Here is a 13,839-nt window from a genome sequence, read left to right as displayed (position 1 = left end):
CTGCACTGATATCCATTCGTAACCAACTCATGGTTGGCAAAAAAAAAAGATCTAGTATAGAATCCTCGCGTGTAGCTTGATCGACCAGCTGCGATAGATCGAAAGCTAGTGACAGATTATTTAAAGAATCACAAACTATTCTGTCACGACCAGTTGATGTTAACAAATTCCAATCTATAGAGGGGGCATAAGTGAGCAGCGGGCATTAAAGTCACCGGTCAATACAAGTTTAGAAGAGTCCAGCCTTTGTCCCACAATATAATCACTGACAGTCGAAAAAACGTCTGAGGCAGAGTTAGGAGGACAATAGAGAGCACCAACAATAAAAGCGAGACCATCAAGCATTAGTTTGCACCATATAGATTCAGTATTTGGGAGTTCTGGCAGTAAAGAAAATTCAATACCACTTTTAATAAAAAGTGCCACTCCGCCACCACGGCCAGAAGGCCTATTTTTTCTTAGAACCGTGTAACCAGGAGGCAAGAATTCATGATCAAGGATAGATTCATTTAACCAAGTTTTGGTCACACAGATAGCTGATGGACGATGACACTCAATGAGCCAGTTAATGTTTGCAATTTTAATAACCAGGCTACTCGAATTTAAGTTCAAAAGCGCAAAGGACTTCGCACGAAGCCGTCATTCATTGTTTGTAGCAGACAGCCGACGGCTTTCGTTAACGATCGCTTTTTTCTTCTCATCCCAAGAATACCGAACGTTGTCCACCAACAAATGATCGTAGTGCAGCCTGGCTTTTTTCGCATCCCTTCTTATCTCGGCTGAATTCTGCCACAGTTCCCTGCGTATCTGCCTCACGCGCTCAGAGAAGTCATCATTTATAAATATTTTCGTACCCTTCAACTTGCTTGCATTGCTTAAAATAGCGACCTTAGTTCTAAAACATAGCAACCTAATAAAAACAGGTCTTGGGCTAGTTCTACTGCTCTTACGCACTCCCAGCCTATGGCCTCGTTCGATATCGCCACACTTAACATCTAGTTTTGATGTAATCAGTCCAGTTACCGTTTCCAGCAACTCGTCTGAAGTTTCCCCAGAGTTTTCGGTTAAGCCCTAGATGAGCAGGTTATTTCTACGGGACATATTCTCTAAATCGTCGTTTTTATGGTCCAGTTTACTAACAATCTCTCGAATGTCCGCTACGGCTTTCTCGAGTTCAGACACGCGTGGTGCAACATCAGTAATTGACGCACTATACAGTTCAATTTTAGTCAATCGTTCTTCAAAGGATGCAACCCTAGAGGAAAGACCTGTTATCTCCTGTGCAATTTTAGTCTGCTCCGAGAGCTTTTCTCGCAACATGTCTTCGACCTCAGGACCAGGGTTACTCTCCACATCACCACACACAAGCAACAGCATTCTCAAGAAATTCATCCGCACAAAAGACATATTCATGAGGCCTGCAGGGGGGTCCGGCAGCAGCAGTAAAAAATAGTTGCCACTTCTATAGCTTTTGAAATTGTACTTTAAGCTTACCTGCAAGACAGAGCATAATAATTTGAAGCGAGTGCTTTCCATGCTGCCGCCGGACCCACTGAAGAGCAGCGGGTGATGCGATGCCTTTATACGTCCCGGTGTCGTCACAGATGTCGCCCTGTTCCTGATATCGCACCATGCGCACACACTTTCAGTCCAGCTAATATGGTTGCCAAAAAGTTTCTTCGCCGTAACCGTGCAAGCTACTTCGCCGCACGAGGAATAGACGAAACATTCGTTGACCGGCCCAGAAGGTACGTTGCTTGAAAAAGATGGTCCGTCCAGAACACTGTAGATTCCGGTGCATGCAGCAATCTGCAAGACAGAGCATAAGAATTTGAAGCGAGTGCTTTCCATGCTGTCGCCGGAGTTTAGTGACTTCCTTTTGAGTAAAGACATATTGCGGGTGCACAGCAAAGCAGCTCCAGTGTATAAGGGGCCACGAAAGCGCTGCTGACTTTCTTGCGGACCACAAGCCTTATAGAGAATCTGTAAGTAGTGTTTCTGTATTTATTATGTGTTTATATTTGTATATATTATAATTATGACCCCGCACCTAGAGCAGCATGTAAGGTGAAAAGCCAGGCGACCATCTCCAGCGGACAAAATGCAGTATGCCTAAGAATGGCAAGCCTGACGAGTAGATTCACATGACGCACAGTGGTACTGTGCTCCCGTTAATAGACAGTATGGCTGATAATGTTCGCGCATAGATGAACTATCGAGAAAATTGCGAAGTCACAAAATCCGAGTGCATTGAGGGCGAAGTCTGTGAAGAGTAAACTGAATGATTTCAAAAGAAAAGTGCCCAACTGCACTCTTTTGTATAGCAAAAAGGGTTATAGTTTGCATGCCCTCCAAAAAACAAAGACGGACTAGCTTGAACATCTAGCACAAGGAATTCGCTCAAAACATAGGAGCACTTCTGAAGTCAAAACTTGAAAAATTGCCGAAATCTCATTTTTCTGGCAAAATGGCAAAACAAGCACACGCAAGTTTGTTGCAGAGCACACTATCTAGAACACTTGGATCACCAGATCATAAGTTGTTTACGTCAAAGTCATTCGACGATACTTATAAATCGGTCACGTAATAATGAGTCCCCCGAAAATGTCACGAAATTTAAAAACCACAGGCGTAGCATACCAGTGGTTTTATATGCCACGGGCATGCTATCCATATTCAGAGTAGCATGCCAAAAAAGTTTTTTTTTAATTAGGAGCGTTTTAAGTTCTTGGTTGGTTGCATGGGTTCATTCTCTTTCACTGTCATGATAGTAACAGCAATTCAGTGTTTTTATTGAATGCAATGATAAACTAATACAAATAAACTCATTACGACTGCACTTTTCTCTGCTATGTATTAGCTGTAGTCTGTGGTCCCTCGTTATATACTGTCACGTGGTCGTGTCCTTGACGAAGGCAGCAGTCAGCGTGTCAAAGAAAAACTCTTTTATTGGCCTAACTTTTGGGCGCGAAACTGAGAGTCACAGTATACAACAATACATACTGGAGCATGATAATGGCAAACAGTGCGTCAGCCATCGATAAACCTGAAAAGCGGTGATGCGCGTCGGCATTTATACAAGTACCATCGAATATTTCAGCCTTATCGCTAGCGGCGGGTAATTGGCGTGGTTTGCAAAAATTAGTTGGCGTGGTTTACGTGAGGCAGCCTTTAAACTTTTATTAGGGCGATAAAAATTCATTTTTAGTAACTCGCATGAACTCAAACTTCCTTTTTTATTGGGGTATTTGGATAAAAGATGAATTCGTTCTAAGTATGCCGGCAAGCAGTTTTGCGATTAAAAACCCGAAAAAAAGGAGTGTGTCAATATACGTAAAATGAAGGACAGGTGTTGAGAAATACATCCCGTTCTGCTTCGTGCGTTCTTCTACGACAAATCAAAGTCGACAATGATCTTTGCTTTCTCAGTTGATTGTATTATTTCTTTCTCCACCTCACGAAAACTTCTTGCAGAAAACGTGTTTCTCTACAGCCTCTGCAATCTAGGGCACTGCATTCCTTACGCCCTCGAAATATTTCTTCGCCGCCTGGGCGAAACACCCTTCTTTTTTGAAGCGATGATGTCTTGATGGCGTCACACTGACTTCTCTCGCCAAAGCGAATTGTGACCTTATTCGATTGATGACTCCACTTCCTGACGTCATCAGCATACGTGATCGTCTCGTGCAACACTGTCAACATTTATGACGTTCTAGCGATGCCACGATGACCTCCTTATGACGTCATTGTCGTAACGGTCTACCAATTTCCCGGGAACGCGGAGTAATATCTTCCCTAGAAATGCTCTAAGAAAAAGGGTGTACAGTATTTCCCTAATCACTTACCGATGCACTTCAATGGTGGGAAGTTTATTCAACCAACGCAAGCAAGGACTGTACACCTTTTCACAGGAGCCGTCTCGTAGCCTTGAGCAGCAGGGGTCAAGAATATGTTATCAAAGTTGCCATCGTGCCTTGAGCCGAGCGTGCCGTACATGTACGCATGGGTGTAGTATGCGTAATAGGCGCCTGCCTTCAATAAAAATTAACTCATGGCAAAAACATGGAAGATCCCACTTACAGTGAGAATCGATAATATGCGAAGCACGAATAAGAAAGATAGATATGTCACTTTAAAATCAGCACAATGTTACGAGGTGGAAGTAAATGATGCCGTACATGACTTCCGTGTCATGATTACAGTTTTAAGATGTGTTATTTACCTTCATAATCGATTCACGTCACGGTATGCCTAGTTTATGATTTATGGAGCTAGCGAAACAGACGCGAGCACACTACTAGCGTGGTGTCTTGTCACGTTCTTACATGCCACGCGTGTCAGGACTATCATGTTGGCACCAGTCATTTTCATCATTCATTGACGTCACGTAACACCATAATTCGTATATGTGGAGCTAGCAAAACGGCCATGAGCGCATCATGAGGGCCGAATATGCTCCAATGTAGCACTGACGCGTGCACACACTGGGCACAGCGACGCTATGTTAGCAAAACGGGAGCACTCTCTGGTCGGACGCCAGGCGCGACCAGCGCCCGTCGGTGCGGCCTGACGGCGATTGGCGCGAAATTTGCGCCGATGCCCTACCAAGACAAACTGCGTTCCCTCTCTTTGTGACGGAGGGACACCGGATGCGCTGAAACGCGCATGCGTCAAAGCAACGCAGCGTGGGGCGCGCCTGAAAGTATATGACAGGACTGGTGCCTGGCGTGGCAATGCCGGCTTGACGCGACAAAATGAAGCCGGTGAGCACACGCACCGCGTCACGTTGAAATGTATTGGTGCCTTGAATGTGGCATGTCGTCATGTTCTCACATGCCAGCACCTTATGATTATCGTGCACAAGTAAAAAATCTTCGTCATCCATTGACGTCACGTAATACCAAATTTGGCATATGTGAAGATAGTAAAATGGCCGCTAGCGATTCATGAGTGTGGCATGAAGTCATGTTGTTACCTGGGCACTCTTAGAAACACCTGGGCACTCTTGAAAAACTCTTTGTATCGAGGCAGGCAACTCGTATTGTATCTGCTAGGTACCTCTAGAAGATTTTTTGGTTTAACAAACGAAACGATACCAGCTGCTGAACAGCCACTGGTGTATTACACACATGTGATAAAATCTTTGCAACAATGGCGAAACGATTTCCCACTGCAAGAACTCATGGAAATGTCTCCCACCAACATGAATGAACAAATATATTTTAAAAGTCTAACTGAGGAACCGTGCCGGAAATGCCTCGTGAAAAGACGTTGGACTCTTACAAAAACGTCCCTCTCCTCCGAAGTCCGTGATCTAAACTGACTTAAGGAATGGGAAGCTTTACCAACGGCCGACCGCCTTGCGGCGTGGGGTGTGGCGCCTTCCGCCACATGTCTGCTATGCGGCCGCATCCAAACGCTTAACGATGTATTTCATGAACGTATAGCAGCACGCACCATTTGGCGCATGGTTACCAGTATGTTTCAAATAAGTATGCAGTGGAAGTCCTGCCTCAGAGATAACTTTGTCAAACTGTTAATGGCTATCGGAGCCTTCGTTTTACGGAAGCGGAGGGGCCTGCCCACCTGAGGGGACGCCCTCAGAGAGCAAAGTTTCCTCTGCTACATCAGTTAAAAAACGTAATGCTTATGCATCTCAATGAAGAACTAGTCATGCTGGGAGAGGAAGTCTTCTTCCGACGCTGATCTACGCGATTCATTATTTTAAAAAAAAACAACAGAGTACATGTCCATGCCTTTCTTCCCCAATTGAAGAGGTGGGCTAGAGCTTGTAGCACTGTGAAATTGCAGTGCGTGTTTTTCTTTCCTTCTTTAGAGACATGTCTTTTTTTGTGCAATATTGTTCTATCGCATGAGAGCGAATTGTCCTCACAGGTGAATGCAAAAACGTCACCTTGCATTGTGAATCACCCCCTCCCCCTTAATTGTGCGTATAGCCTACTGTTTATATAAGTTTATTCATCTCGATGTTCACGAATGTTCCGTCCTTGTTCAATTTTTGCAGTATAAATCACTGAATACACAAATAAATTATTTTCGCTGTATATAACAGCTTGCACTGTTCATACACATGATCATCATTGTTCATCTTTCTGTGTGCACATAAGCTGTGTAAGACATATCTAGATATAAAAGTTGCTTAAACCATATACTGTAAACTGTCAAACATTTGTTAGAAATAGACCCGCCGCGGTGGTCTAGTGGCTAAGGAACTCGGCTGCTGACCCGCAGGTCGCGGGTTCGAATCCCGGCTGCGGCGGCTGCATTTCCGATGGAGGCGGAAATGTTGTAAGCCCGTGTACTCAGATTTGGGTGCACGTTAAAGAACCCCAAGTGGTCGAAATTTCCGGAGACCTCCGCTACGGCGTCTCTCATAATCATATGGTGGTTTTGGGACGTTAAACCCTACGAATCAATCAATTTGTTAGAAATACAGCCATTTGACTTGTCATGGTCACTGTTGTAAGGTTTATTTTGTGGTTTGCAGTACATCACTTCTGTTGCCATAGCCTTGCGGCTAGCTTTTTTGTGACTTATAATGACGCAGTTTATCAGTATCTAGTGTTTACGCACCTATACATGTTTTCGAATTTTCACGACGGGGGATACGATATCGAAATGAGCGCTTTTTAACATGCAAGTCAGGCAAACTCGCAAAGGGGCACGTGTACTGGAACCGATGCGTTACTCTGTGGTAAGGCAGCCCTGCGAAAGTCTGTGTTCGCCCATTTTTCGTTTGCTTAGATCATTTATGGGATCTCGTCACTGCCACTTACCAATCCGTCACTGTCTGAACCATTCAGCGGCGTGAATTTGCGTTAGCGCTGCAAGAATGAGCTCCGAGTTTGCGAACGCTGGTGCTTCGTTGTCGGTAATAGCAGTCGCAAGCGCACACACGTAATCTCACTTGTCTAAAGCTGCAGGGTGCGTAGCTAGAGACGCTTTTGTATGCAGCCTCTTCACTGCATTAATGACCGAAATTCTGATCATGCTCGATTTATAGCAAAAGAGTGCATGCGGTGTAATTATGTCAAGTACAATTTCAGCATCAGTATTTCCGTATTTATGCAGAAAACGTCAATCAAAGCTACCGGCTGGGTGCTCTAGACACACGTGATTTTGTCTGTACCTTTTTTCACTATCTCAGATGCAGCGCATAAGCATTGTTATCGACAATTTTCTCACCATCAACGAAGTGCCGGGAACAGAGTTGTTTCAGGTCACTTGGAAGGTCTTTAGATTCAGTGACGTCACCCACTGCTTTCTCAAATCAGGCGATGACGGAGAGCAATGCAGCTCGAACATATCCCACTAGCACTCATCGCGTGGCGTACTTTTCTGCAGGCACAATTTCACTCAAGATGGCTTCAATTGCGCTGACTGCACGTGCACCCGTGCACGACACAGTGATAGCCAGATGGTCTGTTCTTCAAATACGCAATATTGAATGCGAAGCAATTCTTAGCGAACTTCGGTGACTTTGAGCGTATCTATTTATATAGCCGTCTTTTAGCTCTCCTGCCTGTTTCGATAATCATGTTAATACCAAAATTGGTATGGCATAACATCAGTGTATGAAAAACATACTTAACTATAGTCAAGACAAAAAATAAAGACATGTATATCATGAATGTCAAGATTTACATTTCAAGGTCCTGCAGCTCCTGCGGTGGTTTCGTTCACATACCATGTTAGAAAACTGGTACGGAATGACATGATTGCATGGCAAACACAAGCAACAGTTCCTAGCATGAAAATCATGGCATGCCTCTCATGTAACAACACGAATACATGTCCCGATCTTGATGCGCTCGCTGCCGTTTCGCTAGCGTCAAATACACCAAATTTGATAATACGGTATACGAATGGATGACGAAAGTAGAATACTGGTGCGAACATGATAAGCATGAGATGCGTGTCATGTAACAACATGACTACAAGCTATGCTAATGGTGCGCTCGCGGCCACTTCGCTAGCTTCACACGTACGAAACTCAATATTACGCGATGCGAACGGACTACATAGGCAAATAACACACCCAAACATGGTAAACATGACATGCGTGTCATGTAAACACATGACTTCATGCCTCACTCATGATTCGCTAGCGGCCATTTCACTAGCTTCACATATGCCGAATTTGGTATTACGTGACGTCGATGGATGACGGAATTTTGTGACTTGTGCAAAAGTCACAAAATTGCGCGACCAGCGTCCGTCGGTGCGCCAGGCGCACCGACGGACGCTGGTCGCGCCTGGCGTCCGACCATAGAGTGCTCCCGTTTTGCTAACATAGATAGCGTCGCTGTGCCCAGCGTGTGCACGCGTCAGTGCTACATTGGAGCATATTTGGCCCTCATGATGCGCTCATGGCCGTTTTGCTAGCTCTACATATACGATTTATGGTGTTACGTGACGTCAATAAATGATGAAATATGACTGGTGCCACCTTGATAATCCTGACACGCGTGGCATGTAAGAACATGACAACACACCACGCTTATAGTGTGCCCACGTCTGTTCCGCTACCTCCACATATACTAAACTAGGCATCACGTGACGTGAATCGAAAGGTAAACAATACATCTAAACACTGTAATCATGACACGGAAGTCATGTACCGCATCATTTACTTCCGCCTCGTAACATTGTGCTGATTTTAAAGTGACATATCAATGTTTCTTATTCGTGCTTCGCATATCATCGATTCTCACTCTAAGTGGGATCTCCCATTTTTTTTTTGCCCTGAGTTACTTTTTATTGAAAGCAGGCGCCTATTACACATACTACACACATGTGTACCTGTACGGCACGCTCTGCCCAAGGCACGATGGCAACACTGATAACATATTCTTGACCCCTGCAGCTCAAGGGTTCGAGAATGCTCCTGTGAAAAGGTGTACAGCACTTGCTTGGGTTGGTTGAATAAACTTCCCACCGTTGAAGTGCCTCGGTAGGTGATTAGGGGAATACCGTACTCCCTTTTTCTTGAAGCATTTCTAGGAAGGTATTGCTCCGCGTTCCCGGGATATTGGTAGACCGTGATGACAATGACGTCATAAGGAGGTCATCGTGGCATCGCTAGGACGTCACAAATGTTGAAAGCGTTGCACGAGACCACACGTATGTTGATGACGTCAGGGAGTCGAGTCATCGATCAGATAAGGTCACAATTCGCTTTGGCGGAAGAAGTCAGTGTGACGCCATCAAGACATCGTCGCTTCAGGAAAGAAGGGTGTATCGCACAGGCGGCGCAGAAATATTTCGAGGGCGTAAGGAATGCGGTGCCCCAGATTGACGAGGCTGTAGAAAAACTCGTTTTCTGCAAGAAGTTTTGGTGAGGTGGAGAAAAGAATAATACAATCAACTGAGAAAGAAAAGATCGTTGTCGACCATGATTTGTCGTAGAGGAACGCACGAAGCAGAAAGGGATTTATTTCCCAACACCTGTCCTTCACTTTACGTATATTGACACATTCCTGTTTTTCGGGTTTCTAATCGCAAAACTGCTAGCCGGCATACTTAGAACGAATTCATTTTTTATTGAAATACGCAAACAAACAAGGAAGTTTATTTTCATGCGAATGACTAAAAAATGAATTTTTATCGCCTTAATAAAAGTTTAAAGGCTGCCTCACGTAAACCACGCCAACTAACTTTTGCAAACCGCGCCAATCACCAGCCGCTAGCGATAAGGCTGGAATATTCGATGGTAGACGTATAGATGCCGATGCGCATCACCGCTTGTCAGGTTTATCGATGGCAGACGCACTGTTTGCCATTATCACGCTCCAGTATGTATTGTTGTATACTGTGACTCTCAGTTTCTCGCCCAAAAGTTAGGCCAATAAAGGAGTATTTTTTTTGACACGCTGACTGCTGCCTTCGTCAAGGACACGACCACGTGACAGTATATAACGAGGGACCACAGACTACAGCTAATACATACCAGAGAAAAGTGCAGTCGTATTGAGTTTATTTGTATTCGTTTATCATTGCATTCAATAAAAACGCTGAATTGCTGTTACTATCATGAGAGTGAAAGAGAATGAACCCATGCTACCAACCAAGAACTTAAAACGCTCCTAATTAGAAAAAAAATCTTTTTACTGGCATGCTACTCTCTATAGGGATAGCATGCCTGCGGCATATAAAACCACTGGTATGCTACATCTGAGGTTTTTAAAATTCCTGATGCTTTCGGGAGACTCATTATTACGTGACCGACTTATAAGTACCATCGAATGACTGTGACTTAAACAACTTATCATCTGCTGATCAAAGTCTTCTATAGTTAGTGTGCTCTGCAACAAACTTGCGTTTGCTTGTTTTGCCAGTTTGCCAGAAAAGTGAGATTTCAGCAATTTTTCAAGTTTTGAATTCTGAAGTGCTCCTATTGTTTTGAGCGAAATGACTTCGGCTAGATGTTCAAGCCGGTCCGTCTTTGTTTTTTGGGGGGCATGCAAACTATAACCCTTTTTGGTATACAAAAGAGTGGAGTTGGGCACTTTTCTTTGGAAATCATTCATTTTACTCTTCACAAGTTTCGTCCTGAATGCACTTGGAATTTGTGACTTCCCAATTTTCTCAATAGTTCACCTATGCGCGAACATTGTCAGCCATACTGTCTATTAACGGGAGCACAGTAATACTGTGCGTCATGTGAATCTACTCGCCAGGCTTGCCATTCTTAGGCATACTGCATTTTATCTGCTGGAGATTGTAGCCTGGCTTTTCACCTTACATGCTGCTCCAGGTGTGGGGTCATAATTATATTATATACAGATATAAACACATAATAAATACAGAAACACTATTTACAGATTCTCTATAAGGCTTGTGGTCCGCAAGAAAGTCAGCAGCGCTTTCGTGGCACCTTATACACATGAGCTGCTTTGCCGTGCACCCGCAATATGTATTATCTCATAAATAAGTCAATAAAGTAAGGCATGTTAAGCAGACAAGCATCCGGTTCGCTACTCTGTAGAAAGGGAAGGAATGTAACGTGAAAAAAAGGTAGAAGAAAAGAAGCATGAACGGAATCACAAGCGCACATAGAAGAGCACGCAATTCAAGACTGCGTCAGGCGCTTCTCCGTTTTGTGATTTTTGTGGTAGGATCGGTGACTTCGAACATTTTATTTGGCTGTGCTCACGGTTTGAGAGGGAAAGAGTAGCAATGGTACACAGGGTTGAAAATGATTGTCCCAGACAGCTGGGGGAGAGTTCACGATGTCCTTTTTTCACGAAGGGCCCATGGCAACGAGCAGGATTGTGCAGCTGATCGTCGTGGTATTCCCACGATATATTAGGGAGAGTGACATTAGGTGACGCAGGCAAATAGTTCACGAGATGCTCAGGAGGTGTCACATTATACCTTTTTTAAGCAATCCCACAACGCACCATGGCCGCATGAAGCAATATGAGAAAAGTTGTTAGGTCGAGGGAACCGGCCCTTTCTCCGCCTGTTGCACGTTGGCGCCTTGCGAGCATGAAACGAAAGAAACATGCAACCGCTTGTTGAATAGGGTCCCAACGCGCATCTGCATGTATATCTACATATGAAATGTGAAATGGATAACACAGTCATTGTAATTATCACTAGATGGGTGGACGTAGAAGATAGCGGCGTGTGAGTTGTTGCGTACCGACCCATGTGGTAAGAATATGCTGTCGTCCAGAGTGTGAGCTAAAACACCGAATTCGTAGTTATGCAACGCTCATAAAGCGCTGTGGGTTTTATTACCATCGCAGTTTGACTGGGTCATTAACGCAATACTGCAAAGAAGTGTTGCAGATACAGAAATGTTTAATTTTTCATGGACAAGTGACGTGCTGCGAATAAGAAAAGTACACTATTCTAAACGTGTATAATGATGAAATAATGGAACTAGAATTCACGGAAGAGATACCCTGTTTTATTAATTTGCGGTTTCTTACGAGATGCTTCAGTGTCTGCGGAGCATGTTTACTGGCAGTATGTTGCGCATTGAGTGAGACCACTGCTGAATTTCGCGTTGGCGCATTCAAATGTTTTTCGGTGAGGAATATTGATAGCGTACTTACTCTTGGCAAAGAAAAAAAAAAACTTGAGCACATTACATGAGCTATAGTTTGCAGCTTCAAAAAGGCGCGGTGTTTTGCTTAATAATTACTGCATCGGTTTGTGAACAGCTTGTTCACCCTGCAAAAAACAAGACAAAAAGAATAAAGAATAATTCGGCTGACCTTCACCCACGAAGAAACTTTGATTGTTGCACTTAATCCATGCATACGTTTTGCCCAGTCTGAAAGGAAGTTTGGAAGTGATGCGAGGTGAGGGTATTGTTTTACTTAGCAACATTTCTTTTGTAGAGCTCAAAAGGTTGCAGAAGTCTGTAGTGCACAGAGGAAAGTACAATGAGAGGCATGCCAATTGTTCTTTCGATTGTTACGCAAGAGTTGCTAGTCGAATACATCTCGTGTTAACATATATATATTGGTCACACTGGTTGATGTATCAATGCGCGCACAGAGCATCAAAATTCATTGAATGGAGCCATCTCTTCTTACCTTGAATTTTCAGTAATTCAAATGCAATTTGATTTTTAGGGCCTGGTAATCTTGCAGAGTTACGCTAGCCAGACCACATGAGAAATCTGGGGGACATATGATGAAAAACACCGCACCTTGTTTAAGTCGACAAACCTTGACTATCGCTAAAACACAAGAAACTTAACTTCATTAATCAACTGTTAGTATTTTTGTATCTCGTTTAAACATGCGTGACGCACCCAAATTTTTTATATGTTTTTTTATCACGTGCGATAACCTTTTAGTCATAAGTGAGCACTTTCGGCATGCATATTTCTTCCCTGCTCATGCGTATTTTTTTTAACCTGTAGGTTTTATTCTAACCAGCATTTGTAGTATCTAATAAAGTTGGTATACGGATATTCTGTGAACAGCGAGCAGTCGTCTAGTCAATGCATTTTCTTTTAAGAAGTTCCGCTTATATTTATAGCACTCTTTAAGTAAACCAGAACCGTGCAGTTTACTCGTAAACAGCATCGAAGGTCACTAATTGATTCCTAATGTACCCGTGAAATTATGGACAGTGCTCGCACTTTTAAGACAACAAAGTTGTTCTGTTTTTTATTTAAGTCAAAGCCGGAAGGATAATAATAATTACCTTATGGGCTAACTGACGCTTGCCAGCCACTCAGCTGGTGGATCATGGCGACAAGTGCAAATCGTTGACACGCCATCGTGCCCAAACACTGCACTTTCTGAGTTAATCACGCAGTAAAATATCACGCCTTGCCGAGTTCACTTCATTTAAAGTGCTGGCACAGTGCAAACGGAAATTTGAAGCGCGAGTCGCGCGCGCTCGTCGCGGCGGCTGCTCCGGCGTACCAACTTTTCCCGTGAGCGCTTGCGTGCCCATTGGCGACACCAGTGGGCTTGAGAAAAGTCTATTTTTAGCTATTTAGGCCAGTTTAACTGTGCCTGTTGCAACACCACAACCACCACCACCTCCACCACATCCAACGAACAGGTTGTCATCGAGATCTGTAGATTTTTGGTAATAAATAGCACTTCCGTTACTCTCTTCTCTTTCTGCGCACATGACTGTGTTCTTAGAATCTAGTTTTCAGAAACGGGTCTCGAGTGCACTTGACACAAATGCACCCGGAGCGGGCGTCGGTGCTTGGTATTTCGAGTGCCGCTGCATGCATAGTGTTCAATTGTCTCTCCGTGTCCGTAGAAACTGAATTTAGAGTTGTTACCGCCATTGTTACTTGGCAGTAGCGGTGAGAGCTGTGTGCACGGGCTAAAC

The 13,839-nt window shown here is 43.9% G+C and overlaps 1 pseudogene; it reads left to right on the top strand.

Annotated features, from left to right (window-relative positions):
* Positions 1-13,839, top strand: part of LOC142786336 (uncharacterized) — an 87,241-nt pseudogene that overhangs the window by 56,682 nt on the left and 16,720 nt on the right.

The sequence above is a fragment of the Rhipicephalus microplus genome, unplaced genomic scaffold, assembly GCF_043290135.1.
Source record: "Rhipicephalus microplus isolate Deutch F79 unplaced genomic scaffold, USDA_Rmic scaffold_22, whole genome shotgun sequence".
Lineage (NCBI taxonomy): Eukaryota > Metazoa > Arthropoda > Arachnida > Ixodida > Ixodidae > Rhipicephalus > Rhipicephalus microplus.
The sequence above is the reverse complement of the archived record's forward strand: the minus strand, read 5'-3'. Positions and strand labels throughout refer to the sequence as shown.